Here is an 18995-nt window from a genome sequence, read left to right as displayed (position 1 = left end):
AATATTTTTTTGCATGTAATACATGTTTTGCGCACTCAAAAAGGACTGCGAAAAATGCAGTTGTGCGTTTAAAGCGTAACCCCCGAAGTGCAGAGACGCGGTGCATATGCGCATACGCTCGTGTGACAAGGCCTCAGCCTGAATTCGCATGAACAAGTGCAATTTTGATCATCGAAAAACTGACTTTTTTTCTGTTTGATTTTCCTGTATTTATGCATTTGCCGCTCTTTTCCATCCGTTTTTCCTGCGCGGTTTCACTGCGCTGCACCTCCTGATTTTTTTTCATGTCATCCCCATAGCAATAGGCACTAAAAAGCGTCGCTCTCGCATGCAAATCGCACGGCATGCGATACGTTTTTTTTTTTTACACTCCCATAGAAAATAATGCGCAACTCTTGAACAAGAAATAGGACCAGCAGCAAACTTTCAAACTGGACTATCGGTCTGAGAGCAAAATCGCTTGTGTGCATGAACCTACTCAAATGAATGGGTTCTTCTCCCGCTCGACTTCCATCCATCTCGGACAGAACTTGGAAAATGGCCATTGTGAATACAGCGCTATTGGTAATGGGTCGCCGTCCGACCGCCTCGCGAGCTGGAAGGCTTCTGGGTTAGGTGGCTGAGAAAACACTGTTCTTTTTGGAGCTCATCTCCGACCGCTCCAGACCTGGAAGCAGACGAGGAGCCTTTGACTCGCTGTCGCTTTCTGTTATCCGTCTTTTCCATCCCGGAACAAAGCGCTAATATTATCTGAATGTTCCATAAATGTTCGTGTTTGAGAGATAAAGCCGGCGTGTCAGAGGATCTGGAAGCAGGTGAAGCCAATCTCCCAGCGACCGGCCCGCGGCTCCTGCCACTTTTCTGATCCGTATCCTTAGGAATGTCGTAATCAAAGTGTCGGCTGATTAGGCTGGGATACGTCTAAATGTTGACGCACCTAGGATGGGAGATAAGGGGCCGCCAGCAGCCTCCCGCCGCACCACAAAGAGGCAGTAATGTCACCGGCTTGGCTTGAGATTCTACTTAAGACTTCTGAGAGGGACTTGCTAGAGTCGCGGTGACCGTCGTGGGGATGCGCTCGCCGCAGCAGCTCTGATCTGACAGTAATTACATTGTAAACAGGTTTCAGCACGGGGAGATTTTCATTTTCAGGCTTAAACAGTCACAGCGAGTTATAGCAACTGGATAGCAGAGAGGTGAACATGACCAGAGAGCTGAAGTATAGGGGCAAAGAGAAAAGCGATTTCTGAGAACGCGGTAATCCCATGAATGGCCAGCAGATGGAGGCAATGAGCTGTGTAAGCAGCTATTCTGGATTGTGTAGCAGAGCTGATTATGTTGGGTCAGTCGAGAGCAAAGTAACGTCTACTGGAGACGTAAGAGTGCTTTCACACGAGCAGAATATTACCGCAGGGCGCAGAACAACTTTCTAACCCCCCACCCTTCTCACTAGTGTATTTGGGCCATTTGCTGTCCGCTTTAATCTGCAGATCGCACATGGCCCAATTGTGGCCCATGAGGACAAGCGCATTGATGTTTTTTCATGCAGACGGATGGTCCACATGAAAGAACTCATCACATGTCTTGCATCACAGAGGAGAAACAGGACATGCAAATGTACGCTAATGTACAGCGTTAATCGAACATAGGGTTGCCACCAAGGTAAAAGAAGGTGTGGTTAGGGGCGTGGCTTATAACAAGGTATGTCTTTATCTCTGCTATTCTAGTGGCTGCAACTAGTAATAGTGCCCCAGTAGTAACAGTGCCCTCAGCACTGCCCGCAATAGTAACAGCACTCCCAATAGTAATAGTGCCCCCCAATAGTAACAATGCTCCCAGCAGTAATGGTAACCCCAATGATGGCCCTAAAAGTAATAGTGTCCCCGGTATTAGCCCCAAAAATAATACTGCTCCCAGTAGTGATAGGACCCCAACAGTAATAGTGTCCCACGTAGTGTCCCCAGTAGTAGCTCCAATAGTAATAGTACCCCCAGTAGTAATAGGTCCCAATGATAATAGTGTCCCCAGTAGTAGCTCCAATAGTAATAGTACCCCCAGTAGTAATAGGTCCCAATGATAATAGTGTCCCCAGTAGTAGCCCCAATTGTAATAGTGGCCTCAATAATAATAGTGCCCACCTGTAGTAGTCCCAATAGTAAAAGTGCCTCCAGTGGTAATTTGGCCCCAATAGCAAAAGTGACCCCAGTAGTGGCCCCAATAGTAGCAACATCCCCAGTAGTAATAGTAACCCAAATAATAATAGTGCCACCAGTAGTGGCTCCAATAGTAATCGTGTCCCCTAAGGGCTTCAATAATAACAAAGTCCCCAGTGGTAATTGGGCCCCAATAGCAATAGTGACCCCAGTAGTGGCCCCCATAGTAACAGTGGTTCTCATAGTGGCCTTAATAGTAATAGTGCCCCCCGTAGTGGCCCCAATAGTAGCAACATCCCCACTAGTAATAGTAACCCAAATAGTAATAATGCCACCAGTAGTGGCTCCAATAGTCATCATGTCCCCTAAGGGCTTCAATAATAACAAAGTCCCCAGTGGTAATGGTGACCCCAATAGTGACCACAATAGTAATAATGCCCCCAGTAGTGGCCCCAATAGTAATAGCGACCCCCAGTAGTGGTCTCAATAGTAATATTGGCTCTTGTAGTAATGGGGCATCTTCTTTGTGCCCTCCCCATCCTGAATCTCTGGCAGCAACCATATCTTATCAAGTATTTCACTGATAGTGACATAGTATGTTAGGGTGACCAGTCTATTACCCTCCATTGTAAAACCAGAGGAAGGTAAAACTCCCCAATGAGGTAGAAGCCAATTTTCCCCATTTAAGGTTAAAAATTAGATCACCGGCCCTCCTGAAGTAATCAGTGATATAACATGTAATATTATTACACCCAAGATAGACGTCCAGGCTCCTCTTACACTCTTTAAGCAAATTTCACATCACCACATCCTCAGGCAGAGAGTTCCACAGTTTCACTGCTCTTACAGTAAAGAACACCCATCAATGTCGGTGCAAAAACCTTCTTTCCTCTAGATGTAGAGGGCGTCCCCTTGTTACAGTCCTGGGTAGAAATAGATGATGGGAGAGATCTCTGTACTGACCCATGATATAATATACATTGTTATTAGAGCGCCCCCTTGTTACAGTCCAGGTATAAATAGATGATGGGAGAGATCTCTGTACTGACCCATGATATAATATACATAGTTATTAGAGCGCCCCCTTGTTACAGTCCAGGGTATAAATAGATGATGGGAGAGATCTCCGTATTAACCCCTGATATATTATACATAGTTATTAGAGCGCCCCCTTGTTACAGTCCGGGGTATAAATAGATGATGGAAGAGATCTCTGTACTGACCCCTGATATATTTATAAATACCGTATTTCCCCCAAAATAAGACACTGTCTTATATTAACGTTTGCCACAAAAGAGGCACAGTGTTTTATTTTCAAGGGGGGTCTTACACTCACCTGTCCTGCGGCATCTGAGTCCCCCGCACTCTCTTCCTGGTGTCAGGGCTATTTCAAGCAATGAAGTCAGTACAATAAATAGACATGCTGTATATTTAGAATCCGTAGGGTTTTTCAATAACGCAGATCCGTTGCGGAAATGTTCCACCTCATTGGAAGGCAATTTTAGAAATCTATGTTAAATGCTGCGGAATTGTAAAGAAAGTCTTAGGCCTTGGTCACACGGGCGTTTTTTCCCGCGATTTACGGATCGCATAACGGATGCGCATCCGCAAATCGCGTGACCGGGCCGACGATTCGCTGAAAAAGCTGCACCTAGCAGCATTTTCAGTGAAACCACCCTGCACTGCCTGCTATCCTCTGCCACAGCTGTGGCAGAGGAGAACGATGTTCGATGTTCATGAATTCATGAATGGGTGAGTGAAACCTGCCTCTGATTGGTCAGGCTGTGACCAATCAGAGGCAGCCCATTCAACAGGCGGGGATTTTAAATCCGCGCCTGCTGAATAGTACACAGAGCAGTTCAGGAGAACTGCCGGCCAGACGCAGCTGAACTCCGGCTGCAGGGAAAAGGTGAGTATACATTTTTTTTTTATTTTTACACATTTCAGAATGCTTTTCAGGGAAGGGCTTATATTTTTAAGCAGCAGGGTATTCCTCCAGCCACAGCAGTGGGGGGGTAGTAGGGGACTCCCTCCACCTCTCTCCCCATGGGATTTTCCTACAGCAGGGAGAGAGAGAGGGGCGGGGTTACAAGGCTTCCCTGAAAGCATGGGAGGAGTGAGCAGGACTATAGGCATCCACCTATACTGCGCTAAAACCACGCTCGTGGGAACGAGGCCCTAGCTGTATCTTGTGGGATAATTCCGCACTGTGTGACGGTCCATGTATCACACGGGCGGTTAATGATGTGAAATATAGGGAAGTGTAATGCCACATTGCTCCTGCAGAGGCCACTGTACTTGAAATGCATGGCCTCCAGTGATTGCAGCTAATCACTATTGATGATTTGTCCCCTCTATTTATTGTTTGGATGTTCACTGGCAACACTTAACCCCTTAATGATCAGTGGATTTTACGCCCAATTGACCAACAAATTTTACAGATTTTTTCGTTGTCGCGGTTCGAGAGGGCTAACTTTTATTTTATCTTTCTACCGATATAGTCATGTACTGGCTTGTTTTTTTGTTGCATTGTTGATAGCATCCTTTGTGCCTACATGTAATATATTGTATATCTGTTATTATTTTGGTGGGGTAGAGGAACAGAAATTACTTTTTGGGTTTTGCGTTTACAGCGTTCACCATGCGGTATAATGATAACATTATTCTCCGGATCAGCGGGATTACGGTGATATGAAGTTTATGTAGTTTTTAGGTTTTACTACTTTTGCAAACTAGAAACACTTTGTAAAACAATCATGATTTTTAGTGGGATCTCCGTGTTCAAAGGCCATAGATGGAGATGTGTGGGGAGCTTTTTTTTTTTTTGCAGGATGTACTATAGTCTTTAATGGTATCATTTTTGGTTCATATGACTATCTGATCGCTTTTTATTCATGTGGGAAACACAAAATTAGCAATTTTGGCCAGGCTTTAAATATTTTATGTTCCCGGTATTCACCGTGTAGGTTTAATAATGTGCTAACGTTTTTATTGCAGTCGTTTCGAATATGGCTAAACTAATTTTATGTGGGTTTCTTTTGTTTTTGTTTCTTTTACATAATAATGGGTGAAAGGCGAGGGTTTTCTTTTTTCTTGAACTTCATCGGCTTTGATTGCTGATAGAATACATTGTAAAATTTTAATATTGCTATGTATCCTACAAGCCTACTAGACCCTGCCTCCGGCAAAGCTTCATAGGCCACTCTAGATGGCTGACCTGGAGTGGTATTGTTTGAGCTGTCTTTAGCAGTGTTATCCTTGAACTATACAGTGGTATTATGTGTACATCATAGTATTATTTTGGCACTCTGTAGGGGTATTTTGTGGGCTCTATATAACAGTATTATTTTGGCACTATATAGTGGTATTATGTGGGCTTTATATAGCAGTATTACCTTGACATTATAAATATGCCATTAAGTGAGTTATTGATACTATAGCAGTATTATTTTGGTACTATATATTGTATTGTCATTATGTGGCTTGTATTTAGCAGTATTATCATGGCACTGTATGGAGGTTATATGTGGGCTGTATATCATAGCATTATTTTGGAACTATATTGTGGTCTTATGTGGGCAGTATAATCTTGGCACTATATAAATAGTATTATGTGGATTATATATATCAGCATTATTTTGGCACTATATAGTGGTGTTATGTGGACTGTATATAGAAGCAATATTTTGGAACCATACAGTGGTATTATATGGGGTGCATATAGCAAAATTTTCCTGGCACTGTTATCGGACCACACTAGTACCAATTTGATGAGCTCGTTGCCAGGTGCCAAATTAGTAGAAATGGAAGCCTGTGATGAGAAGATTGCTAGCAATATCTATGAATAACAAGAAAGCACTCTGTGTTGTATCAAGACACATCTCATGAGAACTCAAAAGAGAATTCTGTTTAATTGAAGACATGGCCAGTTTTTATACAGAAAGAAAGAGGGTATTATCATACAAAGGTTACTATTATGAAGGTTACAAAGATTATTGATCATAGGGCTTATTGACATCTACAAAACAGTCTCAAAGCTCTTAAGGTTTGTCTAGACAAGGAAATAGCTGCAGTCAGGGTATTGTTATCTCAGTATACTCTATTTCTGTTGACTAACTATGTCTTTATGTTAACATAATTCAGTATTGCTATTCTTAGAATTGACTTGTCTTATCTTTTGATTCTGGCACTACAAAGCATAGGTTTAGTCTTCTATATAAGGGCCAATAGTCCAATCAGATAAGACATACATACACTTATTGGATTTTAAAACTTAACAGTTTATGTGCTGTGACAGCACCATATAGTGAAAAGGATGTGAAAAAAACTGGCGCAACCCTCTAAGCTACTAGAAGATGTAGATCAAGGTCCAATGTGTGATGGTGAAAGCACTTCTTTTTTATTTTCTCACACATTAAAAACCAGCAATAGAATACGCGTTTTGGGGATGAACCCCTTCGTCAGTTCGGCTGGATAGGACAACAGGATGGCTGGGGGTGACACGATTCCAAAGGTGTATTGGATGTGTCAGAGGTCCTGTATGTGCAGGAGGACAGGGGAGAAAGAAGTGCTTTAGCACACCTTTGGAATCGTGTCACCCCCAGGCATCCTGCTGGACTTCCACATTGCAGATGTTCCAGAGGTTGGGCCAGCAGCATAGAGTGATCACAGATGGTGTATGTCATTAGCAGGTGATCTGTGGAGGTAAGTCATTTGATGCCTGTGGTATGGCTGCAGACCAGACGTGTGCGCGGTTTTAGCCGGCTTTGAGGAAGTGACCAAATGGTGATTTAGGATGATGCACTGATCAGTGTGACCATGCCTGTGATCAGACTGGATCAACATTCATACAAGAATCCTATACATGTACATACTGTAAGCATTAGGCTGCTTTCATGCAAGCATAATACAGAAGCATTTTTGTGCGGACTAGTGTCCTGGCCTGATCAGTACTGGTATTCCAAATTAGGCTGCAACAATGCTTTGTAAAGTGGTAACGTGCCTATCCAAGAGTCTTATAATGCATGGCAATATCATAGAATGGTAGAGTTGGAAGGGACCTCCAGGGTCATTGGGTCCAACCCCCTGCTCAGTGCAGGATTCACTAAATCATGCCAGATGGATGTCTGTCCAGCCTTAGTTTAAACATCTCCATTGAATGAGAACTCCCCACCTCCCATGGCAACCTGTTCCACTCATTAATCACCCTCACTGTCTAACATCTAATTTGTGTCTCCTCCCTTTCAGTTTCATCCCATTGCTTTTAGTCTTTGCTTCTGCCCAAGAGAATAGGGCTGATCCCTCTGTCTCCTATGAGCCTTCTTTTTCACAAGCTAAACATTCCCAGATCCTTTAACCTTTCCTCATAGGACATGATTTGCAGACCACTCACCATCCTTGTAGCTTTTGTTACCATGCAGCGGTTGCTGATCCTCCCGGGGTGGCGGTGTGCGGGCTCCCTCCTGCTCACTCCCGCAACACACCGCTCACCCCTGCCGACACCCTAATATTTTCTCACGATCGGCCAGGTACTTGAAAAGGGCAATACTCGCTCGAGTATTTGTCCTTAGCGAGTATGCTCACTCATCTCTACTAACTGTCCCTCCTGGCTTGTGGTACCCCACTTGATACATTCTTCCACTTGGATGCGCAGCCATTTATGACCACTCTTTGAGTACAATCACTCAGCCAGTTGTGAATCAAACTAACAGTTGCCTTGTCAATCCCAGATTTGGTCATTTTTTTCAATAAGGATCGTATGAGATACTTTTCAAATGCTTTTTTGAAGTCAAGATATACTTTATACACCGCATTTCCCTGATCAACCCAGTCAGCGATTCTGCCATAGAAGAAAATTTAATTCATCTGCCATGACTTGTTTGTTACAAACCCATGCTGGCTCTGGTTAGTTCCTCATCCTCATCCAAGTACATTCCAACATACTGTTTAATTTGTTGAAAGACCTTTCCCGGTATAGAAGTCAAGCTCACAGGCCTGTAGTTTCCTGCGTCCAACTTCTTCCTTTTTTGAAGATAGGGACAACATTTGCCCTCCTCCAATCTTCTGGGACTTCTCATGTTCTCGAGGAATTTTCACAGATTACAGCAAGGGGTTCATCAATTACCTCTGCTGCTCCTTCAGTATCCTAGGATATAATTCATCTAGTCCTGGAGATTTGAATTAATGTAAATTAGCTAAGTGTTCCCTCACAATCTCCCAGATTATAGATAGCCTGCATTCTTTTATTCCCTCAATAGCACATGGAAGATTAGCTGATGTTACATCTACTTTTTGAGAGAAAGCAGATACAAAATAGAAATGCAGACGTTCGGCCTTCTCAACTTCATTTTTAACCAATTCACTATTTTCATCCTGTAAACATCCTATAGGATTTTTGACTTTTCCTTTGCTTTTGACATACCCCCCAAATCCTTTTTATTGCTTTTGGCCGCTCTTAAAAGCCTCAATTCATTATTAGCTTTTCTGACACCTGCCCTACAGTTTCTGCAGACCGCATTATATTTTTCTTTAGGTATTCCCTCCTCTTTCCATTAGATTAACATATTTTTGTTCTTTTATAGCATGTGTATAAGCTCTCTGTTCATCCATCCTGGTCTCTTTAAATGCTTCCCATTCTTCCTTCTTTTAGGGATTGTTAACGATTGTGCTTTGAGAATCTTATTCCGTAACTTTAACCATCCATCTTGGACATTTCTGTCATTAAGAACATCCGGCCATTGGATTCTTCTTACCTTCTATCTGAGTCCATTAAAATCTGTCTTTCTGAAATCCAACCTTGAGGTCCTAGACTGTTCAGCTCTTCCTCAATTTGTTATTCAAAATTCAATGATAGCATGATCACTGCCTCCTAAGGCCCCAGCCACCCTTACATCCTCAACCATTCCCTCCCTGTTGGTAAGAATTAGGTCCAAGAAAGCAGATCCCCTTGTTTTCTCTTCTACCTTTTGGAAAATAAAGCTGTCAGCAAGAGCGGATAAGAATTTGTTGGATCCATTACTTTTACCTGAGAGATTCCCAACAAATGTCTAGATAGGTAAAATCTCCCATAATCACTATTTTTTTAGAACTTATACATCTGAAGTAGAAAGAGTTCCTCCGTATCTTCTGCTTGTCCTGGCGGCCTATATATAGTAAATGCCTACAATGGTGTCCTTTCTGTTGTCCTTGTATTCTTACCCAAATCATTTCTACAAAACTCCCAGCTCTGAAGCTTGAATCTCTGTGGAGATTAATGTTTTCCTAACATACAACACAATACCTCCTCCTCCTTTAGGTCTGTTTCTTATAAATAAGTTGTATCCTTAAAGCCTTGTATTCCAATCATGTGTATCATTCCACCAAGTTTCCATGATGCCTATGACATCATATTTCTCTTCCTGTGTTAGGAGTTCCAATTCTCCTTGTTTGTTTCCCAGCTCTGTGCATTTGTGTAGAAACATGTTAGTTTGTGATTGGTGTCTCTTACTCCTCTCCTTCCCGTATGAATTTTTTGTCTTTGTTCTTTCTTTCCACTTCTAATAGCGAGGTTCTCAAATGTATTAATTAGCTGTATATTTTCACCTGGCCTTTCACTTCCTTCCCATATTGTTCTAGTTTAAAGCTCTCCTGATGAGTGAAGCTCGGCGCCTGCCAAATAAGCTGCTGCTTTAGAAGCAACTGATTGACATTGCATGTGGCATTATTACGTTATATAATTTATATTTCTTTGGACCTAAGCAAAGCTAGATGGCAACCTACCTGTCTTCTATTTGTTAGTGTTTTTTGTTATTTGAAGGGGTTGTTGAGGAGGCATGTCTGCAATAGTTATATTAGTGCTACATGCGATATCTCCCCCTACATTATATACAGCAGGCCTCTGCAGCTCATGCAGTGATGTAGCCTGCACTGCACCCTGCGTAGCGGTACCATGCTGCTTGCGGACGTTTTGTACTTTCTAAGTGGCGAGCTTTGTCAGAGATGCAGGACTGTTTTATCGCAGCAGCTGAAAGGCTTCATTACTGTTCTCATATCAGGATCGGCTCACAGCTCGTAGGCTTTTAAAATGCCAATCTCCAGTGCAGGGAGGGGGCGAGAGACGGAACGGGGATATTCTGATCACTATTTACAGTACATAGATGAGGCTTTATGGATGGCAGAGAGGACGGACCGCAGGAAATAAATCATAGTATTATAAATTATATAACCGGACTCATTTAGAAAGGTTATTCTATCGCAATCCAGACTTTACCGAAAAAATCAAGTTATGTATAGTTTTTTGTCTGTCTATCTATCTATCTATCTATCTATCTATCTATCTACTCCACAGCCAAAGATCCAGGGCACATGCCTCGAGACATATGTTCTGCTTACCTCACGAATTGAATTGAAAAATTATATATATATACACATATTGGAGACAGTATGATAATATACACAATGGAGACAACATAAGATAACTTTCAATACAGCAGCTCAGCTGTAGTATACCTCTGGTAGTGAAATTAGCATATAATAGTCAGATAACAGCTCTATGCAGTGATAGTGATTACAGTGCAGTTACCTCCAGTGATCACAGGTGATGTCATTTCTGATTAGTGTTGTTCACTTTTGGTTTTCATCTCTATTCGTCCCAGTACAACATGACTATTTATTCTAATCACCACTTGTTTCTGCAGAATTTGCAACACAGACATCTTTGGCTCCATGCTTTCCTAGCACATACACACACTATGCACAAAACCCCAATACTACTGCCACCTATGAGAGTGCCGACCAGCTGTTACCCCTAATAAGTAATCTCACACACTGTTCCCTAGATCTCCCTCACAGACTACTGCACGAACCACCCTTTCTCACAGACTGTTGAAACCCCTTAGGTTCTGCCCCCCTCATCACGCAGAAGGAGTAGATACAAAGTGGCAGACCTTCTGATACATGTAGTCCACCATGCAGACCAGCAACCTATTAATGACGCCATAATAATTCGGCGGGTTGCCCTGCACCTCAAAAAGTGAACCACATTGGTACTGCCAGGGTGACAGTACCAATCTACTCTATGTAGGAGTATACACAAAGCAGCCACCCGCCTCTATATTAAGAGGCAGTGTGAGTGGCGGTCTCATCAGGTGTCCAGCACAGGTGTAATTAGCTCCCTCAATTGGTAGTCTGCTACCTGCATGGTGAGGGGTTGCAGCTATCTGCCCTCCTTAGTCAGTAAGTATATGGCCATTCTCAGTGACTGTTTATGTCGAAAACCACATCAAAATCCACACGGTCTTTGTAGATTTTAATGCGGATTTTGGTGTGCATCCACAGCAAACCACCCCTATTATTGAAAGAGTGAAAACAGCTGAAGCTCTGCACTAGAAAGCTCACCATTTTGACATAGAAACAAATATTTTGGTGTGGATTTTCCGCTCCTATCACAGATGATGCCCCTAATAGTTCTCCATTTCTTTACGCACAGGATGTCTCTAATAGTTTTCCTCCCCTTATCACATGGGATACCCTTTATAGTTCTTACCCCCTTATCACACGGGATACCCCTAATAGTTCTCCCCCCATTTATAACACATGATGCCCCATAATAGTTCACCCCCCCTATCACACAGGATGCCTCTAATAGTCTTCTCTTCTCCCCTTTTCACACAGGATGTCCCTAATACTCTCCCCCTTCTTTATCACACAGGATGTCCCTAACAGTTCTCCTCGGACCCTTATCATACAGGATGTCCCTAACAGTTCTCCCCGACCCTTATCATACAGGATGTCCCTAACAGTTCCTACCCCCTTATCACACAGGATGTCCCTGATAGTTCTTACCCCCTTATCACACAGGATGTCCCTGATAGTTCTTACCCCCTTATCACATAGGATGCCCCATAATAGTTCATCCCCCCTATCACACAGGATGCCTCTAATAGTCTTCTCTTCTCCCCTTTTCACACAGGATGTCCCTAATACTCTCCCCCTTCTTTATGACACAGGATGCCCCTAACAGTTCTTCCCCGACCCTTATCATACAGGATGTCCCTAATAGTTCTTACCCACTTATCACACAGGATGTCCCTGATAGTTCTTACCCCCTTATCACACAGGATGCCTCTGATAGTTCTTACCCCCTTATCACATGGGATGACCCTGATAGTTTTTACCCCCTTATCACACAGGATGACCCTAATAGTTCTCCACCCCTTTATCATATAGGATGCCCCTAATCGTTCCCCTTTTTGCACAGGAAGTCCCTTTCTCGTTCTCAAGTCCCCTTGTCATTTGGGATGTTACTATTGCCACCACCCGCTTCTTATGCCTCCTTATAGTGCTCCCTCCTTCTCTCATGTTACACTGCAACCACAGTGTCTGGCTCCGGCAAGGCATCCTCTCTTTTCCTATGGCTGAGTGATGTGAGCGCTGCACTGTGATTGGTCCTGTGATGCAGTGCTAACAAGTAACTGCAGAGCACAGACCAAATAAATAAATGTCTAACTGACTGCACTATGATCAGGCCCTCCTTGCATGGTAGTCAGTGCTTCCTCCCTGCCCAGCTCAGTCTCCTCCCATCTGATGTTCTGAGTGGAGGAAATCAAGAAAGGAGGGGAGACTAAGTTGGGGAGGAAGCGCTGTCTATCACCAAGCAGGACAAGCTACCTGCACCACACAGAGGACCTCATCATAGCGTTCAACTATGCAGTCAGTGAAAAGAAGAGACGTAATTTATTTGGTGCAGAATTCACAATTCTGCATTAAATGGGAACTCTGTGGCAAATCTGCATTTTAAAATTCCCATTAAAAGGAAATACGTGTGAAAAATCAGCTCTTAGGTAACATAGTATGTTAGGCTAAAAAAAACACATATGTCCACCCAGTTCAATGTTGATCCAGAGGAAGGCAAAAAAAACCCCCAATGAGGTAGAAGACAATTTTCCCCATTTAGGGGAGCAAAATTCATTTCTGACTCCAATCTGGCAATCGGAGTCTTCCTCAGATCACGAACCCTTTGGCTATTGTAATCTTTTTAAGGTGGCTCTGCACTTCTTCCTGGGTTAAACTAGTGAGATTAAGTGGAGAGTTTACTTTTCATTTTGTATCTCATCTGACATTTCATTTTCCTCTGTGAATACACTGGAGAAAAAACTATTTAACTAGAGATGAGCGAGCACCAAAATGCTCGGGTGCTCGTTACTCGGGACGAAATTTTCACGATGCTCGAGGGTTCGTTTCGAATAACGAACCCCATTGAAGTCAATGGGCAACCTGAGCATTTTTGTATATCGCCGATGCTCGCTAAGGTTTCCATTTGTGAAAATCTGGGCAATTCAAGAAAGTGATGGGAACGACACAGCAACGGATAGGGCAGACGAGGGGCTACATGTTGGGCTGCATCTCAAGTTCCCAGGTCCCACTATTAAGCCACAATAGCGGCAAGAGTGGGCCCCCCCCCCTCCCAGCAATTTTTACTTCTGAAAAGCCCTCATTAGCAATGCATACCTTAGCTAAGCACCACACTACCTCCAACAAAGCACAATCACTGCCTGCATGACACTCCACTGCCACTTCTCCTGGGTTACATGCTGCCCAAACCCCCCCCCCGCACGACCCAGTGTCCACAGCACACACCAAAGTGTCCCGCAGCAGCCTTCAGCTGCCCTCATGCCACGCCACCCTCATGTCTATTTATAAGTGTGTCTGCCATGAGGAGGAATCGCAGGCACACACTGCAGAGGGTGGGCACGGCTAGGCAGCGACCCTCTTTAAAAGGGGCAGGACGATAGCCCACAATGCTGTACAGAAGCAGTGAGAAATATAATCCTGTGCCACCACCATCAGGAGCTGCACACGTGGGCATAGCAATGGGGAACCTATGTGCCACACACGATTCATTCTGTCAAGGTGTCTGCATGCCCCAGTCAGACCGCGTTTTTTTATAAATAGTCACAGGCAGGTACAACTCCGCAATGGGAATTCCGTGTGCACCCACAGCATGGGTGGCTCCCTGGAACCCACCGGCTGTACATAAATGTATCCCATTGCAGTGCCCTGGACAGCAGAGCTAACGTCAGATTAAATGCAGGTGGGCTTCGGCCCACACTGCATGCCCCAGTCAGACTGGGGTTTTTTATAAGTAGACACAGGCAGGTACAACTCCCTATTGTGAAGTCCGTGTGGACGAACAGCATGGGTGGCTCCCTGGAACCCACCGGCGGTACATAAATATATCCCATTGCAGTGCCCTCTACAGCAAAGCTAATGTCAGGTTTAATGCAGGTGGGCTTCGGCCCACACTGCATGCCCCAGTCAGATTGGGATTCTTTAGAAGTGGACACATGCAGTTACAACTCCGTGTGGACCAACAGCATGGGTGGCTCCCTGGAACCCAGCGGCGGTACATAAATATATCCCATTGCATTGCCCATCACAGCTGAGGTAATGTCATGTTTAATGCAGGTGGGCTTGGGCCCACACTGCATGCCCCAGTCAGACTGGGGTTCTTTAGAAGTGGACACATGCAATTACAACTCCGTGTGGACCGACAGCATGGGTGGGTGCCAGGAAGCCACCGGCGGTACATAAATATATCCCATTGCAGTGCCCAGCATAGCTGTTGTAATGTCAGCTTTAATGCAGGTGGGCAAAAAATTAATTGGATTACACTGTAGGCGAGGGCCCATTGGTGTACCAAAAGTACTAATGTACCTCAGAAAAATTGCCCAAGCCCAACCAAGAGGGCAGGTGAAACCCATTAATCGCTTTGGTTGATGTGGCTTAATTTGTAACTAGGCCTGGAGGCAGCCAAGTTAAAATAAAAATTGGTTCAGGTGAAAGTTTCAACGCTTTAATGAGCATTGAAACGTATAAAAATTGTTTACAAAAATTATATGACTGAGCCTTGTGGGCCTAAGAAAAATTGCCCGTTCGGCGTGATTACGTGAGGTTTCAGGAGGAGGAGCAGGAGGAGGAGGAGGAATAGAATACACAGATTGATGAAGCTAAAAGGTCCCCGTTTTTGATGGTGATAGAGAGCGATGCTTCCATCCGCGGGTGCAGCCTACGTATTGCTTAGGTATCGCTGCTGTCCGCTGGTGGAGAAGAGAAGTCTGGGGAAATCCAGGCTTTGTTCATCTTGATGAGTGTAAGCCTGTCGGCACTGTCGGTTGACAGGCGGGTACGCTTATCCGTGATGATTCCCCCAGCCGCACTAAACACCCTCTCTGACAAGACGCTAGCCGCAGGACAAGCAAGCACCTCCAGGGCATACAGCGCGAGTTCAGGCCACATGTCCAGCTTCGACACCCAGTAGTTGTAGGGGGCAGAGGCGTCACCGAGGACGGTCGTGCGATCGGCTACGTACTCCCTCACCATCCTTTTACAGTGCTCCCGCCGACTCAGCCTTGACTGGGGAGTGGTGACACAGTCTTGCTGGGGAGCCATAAAACTGGCAAAGGCCTTGGAGAGTGTTCCCCTGCCTGTGCTGTACATGCTGCCTGATCTCTGCGCCTCCCCTGCTACCTGGCCCTCGGAACTGCGCCTTCTGCCACTAGCGCTGTCGGATGGGAATGTTACCATCAGTTTGTCCGCCAGGGTCCTGTGGTATAGCATCACTCTCGAACCCCTTTCCTCTTCGGGTATGAGAGTGGAAAGGTTCTCCTTATACCGTGGGTCGAGCAGTGTGTACACCCAGTAATCCCTAGTGGCCAAAATGCATGTAACGCGAGGGTCACGAGAAAGGCATCCTAACATGAAGTCAGCCATGTGTGCCAGGGTACCTGTACGCAACACATGGCTGTCCTCACTAGGAAGATCACTTTCAGGATCCTCCTCCTCCTCAGGCCATACACGCTGAAAGGATGACAGGCAAGCAGCATGGGTACCCTCAGCAGTGGGCCAAGCTGTCTCTTCCCCGTCCTCCTCATGCTCCTCCTCCTCCTCCTCAATGCGCTGAGATATAGACATGAGGGTGCTCTGACTATCCAGTGACATACTGTCTTCCCCCGCCTCCGTTTCCGAGCGCAAAGCGTCTGCCTTTATGCTTTGCAGGGAACTTCTCAAGAGGCATAGCAGAGGAATGGTGACACTAATGATTGCAGCATCCCCGCTCACCATCTGGGTAGACTCCTCAAAGTTTCCAAGGACCTGGCAGATGTCTGCCAACCAGGCCCACTCTTCTGTAAAGAATTGAGGAGTCTGACTCCCACTACGCCGCCCATGTTGGAGTTGGTATTCCACTATAGCTCTACGCTGCTCATAGAGTCTGGCCAACATGTGGAGCGTAGAGTTCCACCGTGTGGGCACGTCGCACAGCAGTCGGTGCACTGGCAGATTAAACCGATGTTGCAGGGTCCGCAGGGTGGCAGCGTCCGTCTTGGACTTGCGGAAATGTGCGCTGACCCGGCGCACCTTTCCGAGCAGGTCTGACAAGTGTGGGTAGCTTTTCAGAAAGCACTGAACCACCAAATTAAAGACATGGGCCAGGCATGGCACGTGCGTGAGGCTGCCGAGCTGCAGAGCCGCCACCAGGTTACGGCCGTTGTCACACACGACCATGCCCGGTTGGAGGCTCAGCGGCGAAAGCCAGCGGTCAGTCTGCTCTGTCAGACCCTGCAGCAGTTCGTGGGCCGTGTGCCTCTTCTCTCCTAAGCTGAGTAGTTTCAGCACGGCCTGCTGACGCTTGCCCACCGCTGTGCTGCCACGCCGCGCGACACCGACTGCTGGCGACGTGCTGCTGCTGACACATCTTGATTGCAAGACAGAGGTTGCGTAGGAGGAGGAGGAGGAGGAGGAGGGTGGTTTAGTGGAGGAAGCATACACCGCCGCAGATACCACCACCGAGCTGGGGCCCGCAATTCTGGGGGGTGGGTAGGACGTGAGCGGTCCCAGGCTCTGACTCTGTCCCAGCCTCCACTAAATTCACCCAATGTGCCGTCAGGGAGATATAGTGGCCCTGCCCGCCTGTGCTTTTCCACGTGTCCGTTGTTAAGTGGACCTTGCCAGTAACCGCGTTGGTGAGGGCGCGTACAATGTTGCGGGAGACGTGGTCGTGCAGGGCTGGGACGGCACATCGGGAAAAGTAGTGGCGACTGGGAACTGAGTAGCGCGGGGCCACCGCCGCCATCATACCTTTCAAAGCCTCCGTTTCCACAACCCTATACGGCAGCATCCCCAGGCTGATAAATTTGGCTATGTGCACGTTTAACGCTTGAGCGTGCGGGTGCGTGGCGGCGTACTTGCGCTTGCGCTCCAACACTTGCGCTAGCGACGGCTGGACAGTGCGCTGAGAGACATTGGTGGATGCGGCCGAGCACAGCGGAGGTGAGGGTGTGGGTGCAGGCCAGGAGACGGTAGTGCCTGTGTCCTGAGAGGGTGGTTGAATCTCAATGACAGGTTGGGGCACAGGGGGAGAGGCAGCGGTGCAAACCGGAGGCGGCGAACGGCCTTCGTCCCACCTTGTGGGGTGCTTGGCCATCATATGTCTGCGCATGCTGGTGGTGGTGAGGCTGGTGGTGGTGGCTCCCCGGCTGATCTTGGCGCGACAAAGGTTGCACACCACTGTTCGTCGGTCGTCTGCACTCTCAGTGAAAAACTGCCAGACCTTTGAGCACCTCAGCCTCTGCACGGTGGCATGGCGCGAGGGGGCGCTTTGGGAAACAGTTGGTGGATTATTCGGTCTGGCCCTGCCTCTACCCCTGGCCACCGCACTGCCTCTTCCAACATGCCCTGCTGCTGCACTTGCCTTCCCCTCTGAAGACCAGTCCTCAGTAGGCGTAGCAAACCACCTGGCGTCAGTCACCTCATCGTCCTGCTGCTCTTCCTCCGAATCCTCTGTGCGCTCCTCCCTCGGACTTACTCCAATTACTACTACCTGAGTGATAGACAACTGTGTCTCATCGTCATCGTCCTCATCACCCACTGAAAGCTCTTGAGACAGTTGCCGGAAGTCCCCAGCCTCATCCCCCGGACCCCGGGAACTTTCCAAGGGTTGGGCATCGGTCACGGCAAACTCCTCCGGTGGGAGAGGAACCATTGCTGGCCATTCTGGGTAGGGGCCCGGGAACAGTTCCTGGGAGTCTGCCTGCTCCTCAGAATGTGTCATTGTAATGGAGTGAGGAGGCTGGGAGGAAGGAGGAGCAGCAGCCAGAGGATTCAGAGTTGCAGCAGTGGACGGCGCAGAACTCTGGGTGGTCGATAGATTGCTGGATGCACTTTCTGCCATCCACGACAGGACCTGCTCACACTGCTCATTTTCTAATAAAGGTCTACCGCGTGGACCCATTAATTGTGAGATGAATGTGGGGACGCCAGAAACGTGCCTCTCTCCTAATCCCGCAGCAGTCGGCTGCGATACACCTGGATCAGGAGCTCGGCCTGTGCCCACACCCTGACTTGGGCCTCCGCGTCCTCGCCCGCGTCCACGTCCTCTAGGCCTACCCCTACCCCTCAGCATGCTGTATTACCAGTAGTACAGAAACAGAACGCTGTAATTAAATGTGCCGCTTATTGGCCTGTGGTTGGAGGCTGACTTCCCTTACGGAATGCACAGCAGAGCCAGGAAACAATTTTGCGCACGCCTGTAGTGAGACGTAGGTGCGTATGACTGAGCTAGTGGAATTCACAGCGCAGAAGCAGTCAAGTGGCCAAAGGCCAGTAGTAGGCCTTAAGTATTTTGCTTCTATTTTTTTTAAATGCTGAGCTGATACAGCAGACAGATACTGTAGGCAGCGTATAATATTATGTATACTGTTTCCCTCTGGCGGGATGACGGCGATCATGTAACAGAGACAGCAGATCCAGGAAACAATTTTGCGCAAGCCTGCTGTAACGCTTAGCTGCGTATTAATTAGGACTACA

This window comes from Eleutherodactylus coqui, chromosome 13, assembly GCF_035609145.1.
Source record: "Eleutherodactylus coqui strain aEleCoq1 chromosome 13, aEleCoq1.hap1, whole genome shotgun sequence".
NCBI lineage: Eukaryota > Metazoa > Chordata > Amphibia > Anura > Eleutherodactylidae > Eleutherodactylus > Eleutherodactylus coqui.
Note: the sequence above shows the minus strand (reverse complement) of the source record.